Raw genomic sequence first — 15,238 nt, 5'->3', positions numbered from 1 at the left:
GGGACCCATTCCTCCTACTAGATTGTCTCATTCAGACTTAAAATAAAAGGAGCAGCCTAGTTTTACTGCAACTTGATAACTTTGTCTGGCTGATACCTTTGGGAGTTCCACCTGTATCTGAGGAGAAACAGAGGAAAATTGGATGGGAGAGGGAAGGAATTTGGAAGATGGGAGATAAGGAAAACTTTGGTTGAGATGTAAAAATAAACAAACAAAAAAGTATTATTTGGTAGTGACACATATTGGTTACTTAAACTGTCAGTGCAGGAAGTTGAGTCCTTCCATTTAGAAGTTAAGCTTTCTTTGGATGTACCTTTTCTTTTTTGTTGTTATTTTGTTTGGTTTTTCTGAGTTTTTTTTTGTATTTCCTTCCTTCCTTCCTCCTTTTCTTTTTGTTGTTGTTCTTCTTTGTTTCTAAGAAAGGCTTCATTATAGCACCTATTGTCCTAGAGCAAACAATGTAGACCACGCTGGCCTTGAATGCACAGAGAACCACCTTGCTTCCTTCTAAGATTAAAGGTGTGCACCTCTACACGTGACTTGCCATGGATGGATGTTTTCATTGCTGTGGTTTCAAATTTATTCTGAAGGTATCTTGGGCTTAGAAATACACTGGGGTGGTAGGATGTTTCTGCTCTATTTTGACAAGAATTCTTATTTCTTTGAGCTGCAGGTGAAACCCATCTCTGTGCTCTGGCTTATTCCAGTGATAGAAGGCTCTCTACATGTTACTCAATGTTTGCTGGACTGGCAGAGGAATTGTGCAAGTAGGGAACTCTCCATGGTCCTGTTCCAGCCTCAGTCCTTGATAGGTCCTGTGTCTAAGAGGAAGGCATTTCTGAATCCTTCTATCCATCTTTTTCATAATATTTCACATAGCTTTGTATCTTTAGAAGGTGGTGTATGAGAGGGAAATTTCTCCTCTTTTTATAGTAGTAGGAGAAACTTAGTAGATCAATAGAGGCTTTTCAACTTCTCCATCTGGGTTAGATTATGTTAACTTTTTTGAGAAATTCATACGTGAATATGTGAATACTGTCTTTATATCATTCCTCTCTCCATTTTCTCCATCATGATTTTTCAACATCCATTTAGCACTTATCAAATTCATGGCCTCTTCTTTTTAAATGTATGTATGTATATGTCAATGAGCTCATTTACTGCTGTTGTATATATGTCTAGACCTGACTGTTTGGGATTGGATAGTCTAATACTGAACTAGTCCTTGGAGAAGACTAAGTCTCTATCTTTCATCAGCCATTATTGCCTGTAGCTATTCTTTATTGGTGGGGTCTTGTGAGATTTCCTTCATCCACTTCTGCGTGTTAATTGGTATTGACAATTTTCATGTCTTGTCTAGGCACTCACATTATTAATACTTTATGTTTCCATGTCATATATTGAAAATGCTATTGTACATCAGACATCCTGCTTCTCTGCCTCTTAATATCTTTCTATCCTTTTTCTATGATGTACCTTGTACCTTAGATTCAAGACTTGTATGGTAGATGTTTCAGTTACAGCAAAGTTGGTGCTTTTTCATTTGACATCTTTAGTTGGTCTGTGTCTGTGCTTAGTGTGACTTGGCTTTCTAATTATTACCAGCACTTTTAGAGTACATGTCTAGTCTTTCCTTCTGTCTACCATCTGTTGGAGTGTCTTAGAAAACAATGCAGGTAGCAGAAAATTCCCTTATGTCTTTGGATGATAGATTCTATTCATGCAGGCTCATCGGTGCTCAAAATTAGAGAATGTGTGGCATATTTCAGCAGTCTTCTTACCTGTTGATATTACAACTGCCCCTTTTGTATTCCATGCTTCACTCATTGTGCTGCCTCTTCTTGGTTTATCAATCTTTCTTAAGATTTCAAACTATTTGATTTTTGTAATATCTAGCTTTCAAAGGAAAGTAAAATGCAGTTTATTGTTTTGTGAGAGCAGCTATTTTCCTCCTTTCTATATCTTGTGTGGAAATGGAAGTTATTATAAATAGCAATTCAGCTTGTATTTCTCACTTCAAAAATGTAAATTTGAACTGGCCACTCCAACCTGCATTGAATCTTTTTTTTAAAGTTTTCTTCATCCATACATAGTTTTACATAAATATTTGAATGTGTTCTTAAAATTAATTAATTTTAAAAATAGATATTATGATTTACATTTCAATTGCTAATTTAAGAAACCACATAATTTCTATACATTAGTTAGCAATAGTCATTTTTCATGCCCAGTGAGTATGAAATGAGTCAGTTGTCACTGCAATCTATACCTCTCTCATAAGCTTAAACATTTTGCTATACATTTCACAATCATTTGGCTTTGAACTACTACAAATTGCTTCTTTTTATTTTGCCCATCTGTACATTCAATTGAGTGTTCAGGTGAATATGACAAACCTTTACTTAATTTTTTTTTTTTACGAGACAGGGTTTCTCTGTATTGTTTCTGAGGCTATCGGTCCAGCCCAGCCACGAACTCACAGAGATCAGCCTGCCTCTGCCTCCCAAGTGCTGGGATTGAAGGCATGCGCCACCACCGCCCGGCCATTTACTTAATTTTTAACAAGTATTTCCTTCCAAATAATTGCCTCTCTACTTGCCCATAATATGTATTGTCTTGTAAATAATTTCTTACATGTAAGATAAATAATGTGCATATTTACTTTATGGATTCTGTGATTCCAATTTTTGTTTAGGTGGGACTGTCTAATTACAATTATATTTGTGGTTGTCTAATATTCTGCAGAGCACAACAACATAAAAACAGCTCTAATGTTTTAGGTAATTATGCACAAACAAACAGAATTAGTGTAACTGATAAATGATTAATGCTGCTTATCTCCTGGTTACATTGTGGGCATGTGGACTTCATAAAACTTAACTTATAAACATTAATAGATAGATCAATTCCCATAGAACTCAGGGAATGTCTAACCTAGATCTACTAAAGTAGTTTCTGGTCATCTGTTGGCAATAGATATATGATTCTCAGATCCTTCTGTGTTTATGCTTCCTTTAGATTCCCTTCTAAAATGATGTTATCACCTGATTTTAATTTCAAGTGTTTAACCATTTGGTATTTGTTTATGTGAGGATAGTGTTCATATCCTATCTTCCTGAAGATAAGTGTCTACATCTACTTTTTCTTGTTCTGTTAGGTGTCTTTCTCACGTAATAGAATTGCTGTCTTTGTTATCTAACAACCTAACAACTTTACTTTTCTAATACTAGGGATTGAGCCAAGGGCTGTGGAAATATTAGGTTAAGCACTATACCACTGAGAGACATCCACAGGATCTCTCCTTCCTCATATATTTTGAGGCAGTCTGTTTAAGTCTGTGTAAGTTTCCCAGGCTGGATTGAAGTAACTGCAGCAGAGACAGGTTTTGAGCTTGTGATCCTCTTGCTTCAGGTTTGGCTATGGACATAAATCAACATTTCAATGCCAAGACCATTTTACTCTTTATGGATTTGTATTTCTTCTGTTGTCTGGTAAGTCAAATCACTCATTTTTCTAGTTTTAGTATTCAAAAGATTTTATTTACTAGATACCAGAATTTTTCTTGGCTATTTGTATACATAAATTTAACAGTCAAATAATTTAAATAAGTTCTACATAATAATTAGACACATAATTTATATGCTGAATTTAAAAGCCTTATCCTAATCTGGTATGATTTACAATTTTTCAGTATGTTGTATTTCTTAACAAGACAGTGATTTCCTCTGAATATACCATTTCTTTCTCAAGAAATCAATACCTAAGAATCTCATACCATTCTCACTAATATGAGAGTTTTTCCCTCATTTTTCTCTATTTTCTCATTATTAAAACCAAACAAACATGTTTCATGGATTTGACTTCTTTTTTTAAGAACTTTAAATTCATTTTATGTGCTTTGATATGAAGGTGTCAGATCTTCTGGAACTAGAGGTACAGACAGCTTTGAGCTGTCCTGTGGGCATTGGGAATTGATCCATGGTCCTCAGGAAGAGCAACAGTGCTCTCAACTGCTGAGCCATCTCTCTGATCTCTGCATTTGCTTTCTATTTATTCACCTTAAATAATTCTCTTGTTAATCCCAGTTGTTTATAGCTCCCTGAGCTTTCCAGTTAGAAACTTATGTCCTGAAAAGGAGATATTTTTGTCTTCTGAAGACTTTGTTCAATTTATTAAATTATGTATCTCATTACAAAGACTTGATTGTTGAATGCATTATTAAATTGAGATGTGAAAGTACAAATACATACCCAGTTTCTGGTTTCAATTAAAACAGATTTAACTTTAGTATGTAGAATAATAATCACCATAGCGGTCTAGAATATTCAATTTTTAAAAAGAAAACTATTAAGAAGAATATCTAATGAGAGTTTTATCAAACATGGCTCTTAATAAATGTTACATCAGTTCAGTTCAATTTTTAGGCTTACCTAATGGATTTTACATTACCAAGTAGTGATCAGTCTTTCTTCCTACTCCATGCCCAAATCAGTTACAATGAAGGTAGAGAAAAAATTGAACAAAACTTAGCTAAGTTTTTAAATCTTCACACCAATCATATTTTCCTGGCACTTTCCTATCACCATTGTAATTCAAGGCACCAGAACTCCTGTGTCAGTTATTACAGAACACTCCCATTTGGTTTCCTTCACTTCAGCCTTAATGCACTGGTCAGAGTGATAAACCCAGAGAGAAGTTAAGTAATGTCATCACTTTATTGTAAGTACTGCAACTTCACAGGCAGACTCATTGTTTATATCAATTCCCTGCATTTCTGACTATGTATTACCCTGTCTTCTGGTCTTGTTTTGACCCAGGTACATTGTCCTTTGAGGGGCCTCTCAGCATTCTGCACTGGCTTTTCCTCTGCCTGGAATGGTCTCTCGAATTACCCATGGACATACACACCCAAGAAATGCTATCTACTCTGTTCCAGCCTGCAATAATCACAGAATTCAAAGTGACTGATTTCCCTCTTAACATCTGTCTACATCTCTGTTCAGGTTTCTTTTTTATTTATCATCATCCAATATATCAAGTGCTTATTTACTTCTTTTATTCCCAAATTCATCATGCTAGACAGAAAGGTTCATGGGGGTATGGTAAAACACTTTAGGTTTTGCTTCATTTCTGTTATTTTGACACAGACCAATCCACTGAACATGTAAGTTAAGTGACAACAACAAAACAGATATGGAATCATGGTTTTAACATGATTCCTCACATTTTAATACATTTTCACCTTTGTTCATAAACAATATCTTTTCATAATCATTTATTGTTCTATTTTTCTTATTTAGAAAGTTATATTGCCTTTGTACTATGAACGGGGGAAGATTTTTATCTTTATTTTCTCCTACGGCCTGAAATAATTTAACTCTGAACAGCTCTCTTTCTTAAAGGTTATATAAAATACATGTTATGTAAACCTCAGCTGGGTAGCCATCTGTTCTCACTGCCTTTTTCAATGATAGATCTTTAAGCATCTTTTTTTAAACTCTTTTATGGTAACTGGTGTATTTAAGTTTCCTCCTTTCTTCTTGGGTGAATTTTGGCAATACACAGTTTGCTGGGAAATAATCCACTTCCTCTAAACTTTCAAATGTCTTGTCAGAAAGTTTTGTGTATATTTTTATGACTGTCTCAATCACTTCAAAATTTATTCTCATTTCTGGTTTCTATCTCTGAATTTATGTTTTAAAAATCATTTCTCCATTTTTCTTCAAAAACAGAGGTAATTTTTTCATTATTAGATAAATAATCTAATTAACCTTAGTTGCTTGCAGTAATAGCCCCAATACACTTATGCTGTTTTGTCTGGTTGCTTGTTTGGTTGGTTTTCAGATATAGTAGACTTCCAAAAAAGAACAATCAAAAAACACCCTTAATTAAACTCCATCTTTTGAAAATGTGTTATGCCAGTGGTTCGCAACTTTCCTAATGCTGTGTCCCTTCAATAAAGTTTCTCATGTCTTGATGAACCCAACTATAAAAATTATTTCGCTGCTACTTTATAACTGTAATTTTGCTACTATTGGATTGTAATGTAAGTATCTGATATGCAAGATATCTGATATGGTACCTAAAATGGTCATGACCCACACATTGAGAATCATTGCTCTAACTCTTCAATAACTTTGTCAGTGATGAATAGTGGGACTTTCTAAAAGAGGCAGCTAGCCAAACTAGGGACTGTAGACCTTTGTTGTACTTCAATTTGCCTCATTTTTGTTTCCTTTGCCTTTCTTATATGGTTCATTATCCTATGATTATCCCAGTTTTAAGATATAATTAATGAAAATGAAAATAATAGTGTAGAGAAACAGTCTCTCTAATATGATTACATCTGACTAGTATTAACTAAGTGCTTTATCAGTCATAATATAATTAATTTATCATGTAAAATATATATTGCATCATGTTGATTAAATCAGTCTCTGAAATGGTAGGAGAGAGGGGAGAGAGAGAGAGAGAGAGAGAGAGAGAGAGAGAGAGAGAGAGAGAGAGAGAGAGAGAGAGAGAGAGAGCTTCCTTATGGGAACTGGTTTCTATGGTATAGATATATGGTTTTCCACAATTTAAAGAGAGTCAAAAGACCTAAATAAATTAAAGACGGCTGCTCTGCTAAAGAATGATGCATTTAGCTGGGCATTGGTGGCATATGCCTTTAATCCCAGCACTCGGGAGGCAGAGGCAGGCAGATCTCTGTGAGTTCGAGGTCGGGCTGGTCCAACAGCCTCCAAAACATTACAGAGAAACCCTTTCTCATAAAACAAGAGTGATGCATTTGGAGTCTATAGGAGTCAAGGGCAAGTAGATTCCATGCTGAGATCTGAATTTATGCTGTTTCAACTTGAAGGTGAGATGCTTGTAGTAGGCTCAGCATGTGCCTGCCCTGCAACAGTGTTTTTACCTGACTACATTGCCACTCCACCTCCTTCCTCCAAATCTCTATAGCCTGTCTCTGCTCCTACAATTCCTCCTTTTCTCAGTGTAAGAGCATGTTTTTATTGGTTCTGAAGAGGTAACATTGTCTTCGACCTTTGAGAAAGACCTGCTATGCAGGAAACCTCTGGAGTGCATCTTCCATATCACACAGCAATACAGGATCCCATTCCTCACTCCAAATCCCACAGTGCAGGGAACAAAACTAACTGGGGGAGCTTTACTGAAGAAGAATGGCAATTTTTAACTGGCTGTTTTCTATGGGCCCTTGTTTCTGTTTCTATCCAGACATTTCATTAAATTTCAGTGGCACATTTCTGAATACAGTAGTCAGTTCAGACTTGTTTGCAATTTGTTTCCGCTTTTTGTCTTTCTGATGAGAGCCAGCAGGACTGATTCTGAGAACAGACAATCTGGGATGTCTCTAGAGCTTCTTGGGTGTGGGCCCAGTACTGTTATAACATTTCCTAAGAAAGACATAACTAAAAGGGGCATGGTTACTAGCTGAGAAATAGGACACTCACTGCATATTGAAATATGGAAGAACATGAATTCCATGGAAAAACTATGAAATATGGCTTAAAACTATTTGATAGGGAGTCGGGATGCTTGAGAGAAACAAGAAAGACAGAGTTAAGAAGTCATTTGTTTGTAATGTCCTTTTCAGATCATTTGCAAGCTTTGATGTGAGTAGGGCTGTAGCTCATGTGTGTTGGGGAAGTCTTGTGTATATGTTAATAAAGCACTGTTGGCCAATAGGTAAGCAAGATAGGTGGGACTAGGAGTCAAGGAGGATTCTGGGAAAGAGAGGCAGAGTCAGACATCATGTAGCCGCCATAGAAGTAAGAGGTCCAGGCCCTTTCTCCAGTAAGAGAAATACTTAGATGGGTTAAATACTTAAGTCAGAGATAGCCAATAAGAAACAAGCAAATGGCCAACAGCTTCATAATTAATACAGTGTCTTGTGTGTTTTTTGGGTACTGCAACTGTGGCAGAGCCCAGGCAGCTGGACAGGGGAAAAAACCAAAGCGGTAGGCAAGGAAGGCTACAGTCTACACATGTGCACACTTTGAGGTGGGTGGGACTAAAGTGGAGAAATAGAATTGGATCTTGCCTGCATTTATCCTTAGCAGGAAAAATATTCATGTTTCCAAATGTGAATTTATGCTTCTAATGGCATGTCACTAGTTGAAAGGGACACAGACAGGGGCCCTGTGATAGATTAAATAAGCACATTGAACAACACATAGCAACATAAAGGAAAAGGAAAACAATCTGTAGGGTGCTTGGGTATTTTGCTTTATTTTATTCTGCAGATGCCTCTCCTAAGAATATCAGTGTAATCCATCTTTGGGTTGATATAGACATTTTAAAGCTAAAATGGTTTTTACTGCAACAAACATGCATGTAGTGATATTAACAAAAATGATAATGATTAGAAATACCATTCTCCATAACTCTAGCTAATGATGTCTACTTTGATCATGTTGAGAACACCTTTATGTATCCTGTACTTAAAGTAAATAGAAAACCATGAATTCTGAATAACTATCATTTTGTATTCAGTAAGCAGTTCACAGGATACTGGTGCTTTACTGTGGATTCATATTATTTAGGTAGAATAATACATTTGTCTATAAATTATTCTGAGTCAATTTTCTGTTGTTGTGATACAACAACTCAAGGGTTCCTGTTGACTTACTGTTCTAGAGGTTCAGAGTCTAGAATGGCAGGGAAGACATGGTATGATAGCAAAAGGATATTGCTGCACATTTCATTGGCCCACAACATAGAAAGGGAGAAGGGGAGATAGATGATAGATAGACAGATGATAGAACAGGAAGTGGAGCAAGGATATAAACACTTGAGGTTTACACCCAATGTCTACTGTAAACCCTACTTCTTCCTGCAAGATTACACCTCCTAAATGTTCTATAACGTCCACAAACCAGTGACCAAATGTTCACACACATGAGCCTATGTGTGAAATTTCTTCAAATTCAAACCACCCCAACAATCAAAACCAATTCAGATCCAAGGAAACTAGATAAACTTGGAAATTCACAAACCTCCTAGCTTGTGAGGTTTTAGGTTTTCTTGTGGCAAGTGTAGTAAGCAGTCAAGTCCATGGGAGGATTTTTAACAAGGATGTAAGTTAAGAGCTATCACTTCTCTTGGTAGTGTTGGATGTGAATTAACCTACTAGGTCTGTCACTAAAAAGCAAATGAAACCAGAGATGTGAAACAACACATGTTTATTTTTCATTGTTCTGGTGGCTGAAGATATGAATGGGGCTTTTTTTTTGGCTGAGGCTTTTCTTGGATTGTAGATGGCTGTTATCTCATGGTGTCCTTATGTATATAATCTAAGTCTCTCTTCCTCTTGTAAGGGTATTAAGAAGATAGGATTAGGACCAGGCCCTTATGACTCATTCAGTATCAATATCCTCTTTGAAGGTGTTACAATAGGAAGAACAGTTTGTCAATCAAAGTGCAAATTTGGGAGGAACAATTGGTGATGCTTCCTTGAATGTCATATATAAATGCATATGTATGTGTAAAATTTAAATATATAGATATATCAACATATTTGTATCCTATTAATATATTTAAATGCATATATGTAGGTGTATATTCCTTTCTTGAGTTTAATAAGTGTGTTATGTGTGTAAGAGTGGGGTATGTACATATGAGTGCAGGTGCGTGCCTGCAGAATTCTAAAAAGGACATCAAATTCCCTAAAGCATTAGTCAAAGATCATGATGTGCTCTTTAGCTACCAAGCACACTCATCAGCCCCTACTCCATTTTCATCTTAAGAACATTTCTTAATTTATAGAAAAGCCGTCAGGAAAATATTTAGCATTCTCATTGTATGAATAAAAACCCTGAGACAGATATTGAGGTTCAAGCTAAAGGTCAGAGAAGCAAAGCAGTCAAGCTACAGAGGCCTGGGGAGGTCCAGTCTCCAATGTGTAGCATGTAGTCTTCCCACCTGCTGCCTGGGCCCTGCCGAGCTGTTTTAGCCCCCCAAATAACACACAGGATGCTATATTAATTATAAGTTGTTAGCTGTTTGCTTTGTTCCTTACTGGGTAGCTTTGACTTAAGTATTTAATCCATAATTGCTAGTCTGAGTATTTCCATGTGGTCTTTGCTTACTGGAGGAAGGGCCCACATGTTGCTTCTCCTACGTCCTACATTGTGACTGAATATGCCTCTCTTTCCCAGAATCCTCCTCGACTCCTAGTCCCACCTATCTTGCTTTCCTATTGGCCAACAGTGCTTTATGGACATATACCCAGAAGGACTTCCCACATCAAATGTGACAGGAGAATGAATGTTCTGAGACCATGCTCCTATCTTATATACCTCTCTAGTGTTGGGATTAAAGGTGTGAGCTCTGTTTCTTTTTCAGACTGATTTGCTCTCATGTAGTTCTGGGTAGCCTTGAACTCACAGAGATTCATCTGCCTCTTTCTTGAGACCTGGGATTGTAAGTGTGTACCATCACTGCCTGGCATCTATGCCTATGGCTAACTTTGCATTCTGATCTCCAGACAAGCTTCATTAGATCATAAATAATATATAACAGTGCATTCTCATGTATAAGGTCTTGTAGATTGCTAACCAAGGCCATTCCTTTCTTGTACATTTAAACTAATTTTTAAAGTAACAAAAAATGAGTAGGTTTTTTGCTATAATATGTTCATAGCCACAGCCCCACTGCTTTCTTTTTGCTCTGCTTTGGTTGTCTGTTTCTTATTGCTTCTATTATTTTCTTTTCCTCTACCCTTTAGATTTCTTTCTCCCCTTTATGATTGTTTTTCTAAATTCATTATCTTCACACACATACATACTTACATACAAATGTCTCTTAAAGAATAAATAAAAGAACCTAAAAATACTTGAAAATTGTTCAACCTATAATCATCAGAAAAGTAAAACTTTAAATTTCTTTGAGGTTCTATGTCACCTAAAAAGGAACAGAAAGCACTGAGTTTAATAAACAAAGAATAATCATGAGAATGTGGGGGGATTTTTCTTCCTTTCTGGTGGCAATACTAACTTGTATAGTCACTGTGATAATCAGGATGAAAGGTGCTCTAACAATCTCAAAATAGAGCTACAACATGACATAGCTATACCATTTTTGAGTACATATCCAAAGGACTCCTAATTAACATACCAAAGATATATTTGCTCATTTATGTATGTTACGTCACTAACCACAGTTGCCAAGAAATGGGAAAATAAACTTTGATATGTCTGCAGAATATATATATGCAGACTGAAAGATCATGCAGCTCCAAAGAAAAATAAAAACATGAGATTTGCAAGAAAATGGTTGGAAGTGGCAATCATTATATTATCTAAAAATAGCCTGACTCAGAAAGAAAACTAATGTTTTCTCTTATAAGAAAGATATTGATTTAAAATTATGAGTATGTGTATGTGTGTATGTTCATAATTTTTCATAATTTTAAATGTCGTTCATTACTATGATATATTTATTACAATTCGCTTCCCAATGTGATATATCCTTATTAATTGAAATCAGAATTGGTGTATGCCACAACCCACTCTGTCTGTTGTGTGGTTCTATAAATGTTAAAAATCAACACATTACATCCACTGTTATCATAACAAATAGATATCCTTACCTTGATCTCAGTCTTAGCAAGACTGAGATCCAATTTCTCACTAAAATTTCTGGTGACAGCTTTGGAGTTTTGTGTCAGGTTGAGGGATCTCTACTCTATTTGAACGTGGTTGCATTTATGTGTGTGTGATATGAATGGACATTGTACTTTATTAATGCTTTCCTGCACAAAATTTTATTCCTTTTCTGAAACCTGGTGGAATGATGAATTGAACTATCTACCTCTGAAATGCTGTCAGACTTGCATAACTGAGATACATTTTAATTCTTTACTTCAAGTAATAATAACCAAAAGTTCTAAAAGAACTGACCAATGTGCCTTGATAGTAAGTGATATATTTTAACCATGTTGGCTTAGTCTGCAGGCCCACACATTGGGACCTCTTTCATTGTAAACTGTGACTCTTCAGACCCTCTGCTTTCTGCAGGCTAGGGTTAGTACTATATTTTGTGTCCTCTGTGAGTTGTTCATTTCCATTTCTGAAGTCTCATTTTCCTGAGAATGGGTGTAGTAACTTCCCAGCCCTGTCCATACCAGACAAGAATTTACCCAATACTATGTTTAAAGAATAAAGTCTTGTAAATAGTTTTTCAGGATGTGAAATATGAATGTCATTCACAGTTAATTCACAGTGTAGCAGATCTTTTAAATTCTACTTGCAGTTAAAAATCACATACAATGGAAACTTATAAGCAAAACCTTTGATGTTATGGTACACTGAAGTAAAGCCTATAGGCCTGTACTATTACTTATGACAGAAGGCTAAAATGAGAAGTCAAATTAAGTACCACCTTACATTTTGATTTTTGGGGATGTGCATGTCTACTCATGTATTTATGAGTGCACATGTGTTTATATGGAGGCCAGAGGCAACCTTGGGTACCATTCCTAATGATCATCTATCATACTTGAGTCAGAGATTCTCGCAGGCCTGGAAATGACCAACTAGGTTGTACTGACTGACCAGTGAGCTAGAAGGGTCAGTTTATCTCTATCTTTCCAGCATTAGGTGTGTACTGCTGTGGTCACATCTTTATTTTTTTCTTCTTATGTAGATACTGGAATAAAACTCAGGACCTCAAGCTTGAAAGAGAAGCACATTATGGACTGGCTGAGATATCACCATTTCAACTTCCTAATAAAATTTTCAATTTCTCAATAAGGAGCTATAAACAAATGTTGAATTTACTTTTTTCTTTTGTTGCACATCTGTCTTAAATTTGAATAACTTTAGCTTATTATGTAAGGAAAATGTCCCTAGATTCTCTATTATGTCATCATCTGTCACCTGATCACTTCCTATGTATCTCAGGTCAGTATTGTGCAAAGATCTAAGTCCTGCATCTCTGCAATTATGTGTTAAATATCATCTGTATTGAAAGTCTATCGCATTGCAATCTCAGAAATTAACTGCTGTTTTAATTTTATTTATTACTTAAAAATGTTTGCAGAGACACATCATTTTACATAGGTAATTTTGTTTAGTAAACTCATTTTGCAAATACCGGCACTCACTCTTGCAATGGACAGTCTTACTTTTGCCTACAATTTCATCTGTCATTTGTTGACACTAAGGAAACATTTTATATTAAAGGGGAAATGGTTTAACAATCTAGGTTATTATAAATGGCAAATGTCCTGTGACATACAGCTTTGCTCCTATTCACAAGAGAAACATGGAAAGCTCACTTACTAAACCTCTCTGTATATAATTTTACAATTAAGGGAGATTATGGTAGAGCTGTTGCCATAGTGATCATCTTTTGTCAGGCATGTCTGTGCTTGTTAATAAAGAAGAACATGTTTAGAGCGAAGTAGCTTTGTTACCAGGTTGGAATCAACATCTTTGTCCTCTTATCTGTATGTCTGTGCCTTCCTTGAAGGTTTCATTTAGATGCTGCCATACATTGTATGTATTTCACAAACTACTGACTCTCTTCTAATTTATCAGCTATTGCTCTTGATAGCTTTATTAACCTCCTGCTCAGAACATTTCTTTGCTTGCTCCAAAATTTCTAATAAATATTATTACTGTATAATATAATGTATAATATAGTGATTAGATTTCAAGATCTATTTAGAAAATATACTTTAAGAAATAAGAATAATGGTAGATAAATTCCCATGTGCTTCTGGGTAAGAACATGCCTCTCTGCATACATGTGCACATATATATGTAATTGTTGATTTATATGTGATCTCAGCTTTCAGCCTTCCCTACCTTAGTTTGATCACGCTGCAAATTCTCAGTCTTTTGTTTACTCCAGCTTCAAAACATACTATTCTAATGAGCATTTATGTTGTATGTATGTGTGTGAGAGAGCAGGTACATACTGGTCAAAGGACAACTTCTGAAAACCAGTTCTCTCCTACCTTGCCTTTGAGGCAGAGTCTTCCTTCCTTCTTTGGCTTCACTGTTTCGGGCCTGTTCTGCCTGTCTTTCATCTCAGAATAGAAGGGTAGGATGACTGACACGCTCCAGTGCCAGTAAATCAGCTTGTATGTGGTGTACGAGGGTTGAACTCAGGCCTTCAGTCCTGCAGGAAATTTATCTCCCCTCTCCGACCACATAGTATTATTGTATTATTTAGTTCTGCATATCTTGACATTTAAATAAAGACAACAGTTCTAGAGATGATTAAAATGCCTGGTTATGTGTCTACCCAGATCTCATCTTTTCATTGATGATATCTAATGGAATGTACTAAAATATATTTATTCATTTTGTGGTGATGGACGTTTAGAATATACAACTGTTTCTATTTAAAATTCGGTGAATATGCATCAAATAGGCACATGCAATCCTACCTGTGACAAGAAAAACTGAGTTTTATTAAACTTTATGCCAAGAGTATACACACACACACACACACACACACACACACACACTACTATATAACTGAAAATGACAATTTTCATCTTTACTCAAGATATTTATTAAAAATTGTACCTTTATTGGTTGTAAGAAAATATTTCCATTACTATATATGCTCAAAAGGAGTAGATACACTAAGATGTCTCTATATATTTGCCAATACATTTGGTTATGATGTTGCATTGACTTTATTGTAAAATTTGCATTTTCTGGTTATTCCACAAATTATTTGGCTACTCACTTCTCTCAAGTATCTGTTTTTGGTCTTGCCCATTTTGGTATTGGATTATTGAATTTGTCTCCTTAATTCGTGAGAAACATTTTACTAAAAAGACCAATATTTTGGGCAGGTCCTGAAAACACTTGTCTCTTGCTTTATGCTTATTTCTTTTCACAGATTTATGCTATTATAATTCCAATTTCAAATGCAGTTCAAATTATTATTTTAGCGAACAGATTATAGTTTAATGTATTTCCTTTATGATTTATGAATTTTCATGTACTTATAAAAACCATTTCTTGTTCTGTGAGCATAAAGAACACAAAGCTATTTTTATACAGTTTTCTAAAATCTCTAAATGTGTCTTTGACATTTGTATCTTAATGCATGTGATATAGTAACCTAATTTTATGTTCTGAAAACTGTATCTGGTTTTTACTGACCTATAAAGCATGCTCTTTTGCTTTCATGTATGATTTTTTTCCTCCAGGAAAGAAAAGTAAGGTATGTACTCATTTATAAATAGATATTATCT

At 35.5% G+C, this 15,238-nt stretch overlaps 1 long non-coding RNA gene across 1 annotated transcript; it reads left to right on the top strand.

Moving 5' to 3' along the window:
* The first annotated feature begins 3,362 nt into the window (after nt 1–3,362).
* On the top strand, nt 3,363–13,601 carry LOC121143770. The gene is made up of 3 exons (XR_005881094.1): nt 3,363–3,491; nt 4,818–5,003; nt 12,664–13,601. It is a non-coding gene; the product is annotated as an uncharacterized LOC121143770 (long non-coding RNA).
* The last annotated feature ends 1,637 nt before the right edge of the window (nt 13,602–15,238 follow it).

The sequence above is a fragment of the Mesocricetus auratus genome, unplaced genomic scaffold (genome assembly GCF_017639785.1).
Source record: "Mesocricetus auratus isolate SY011 unplaced genomic scaffold, BCM_Maur_2.0 Super-Scaffold_100013, whole genome shotgun sequence".
NCBI lineage: Eukaryota > Metazoa > Chordata > Mammalia > Rodentia > Cricetidae > Mesocricetus > Mesocricetus auratus.
The sequence above is the reverse complement of the archived record's forward strand: the minus strand, read 5'-3'. Positions and strand labels throughout refer to the sequence as shown.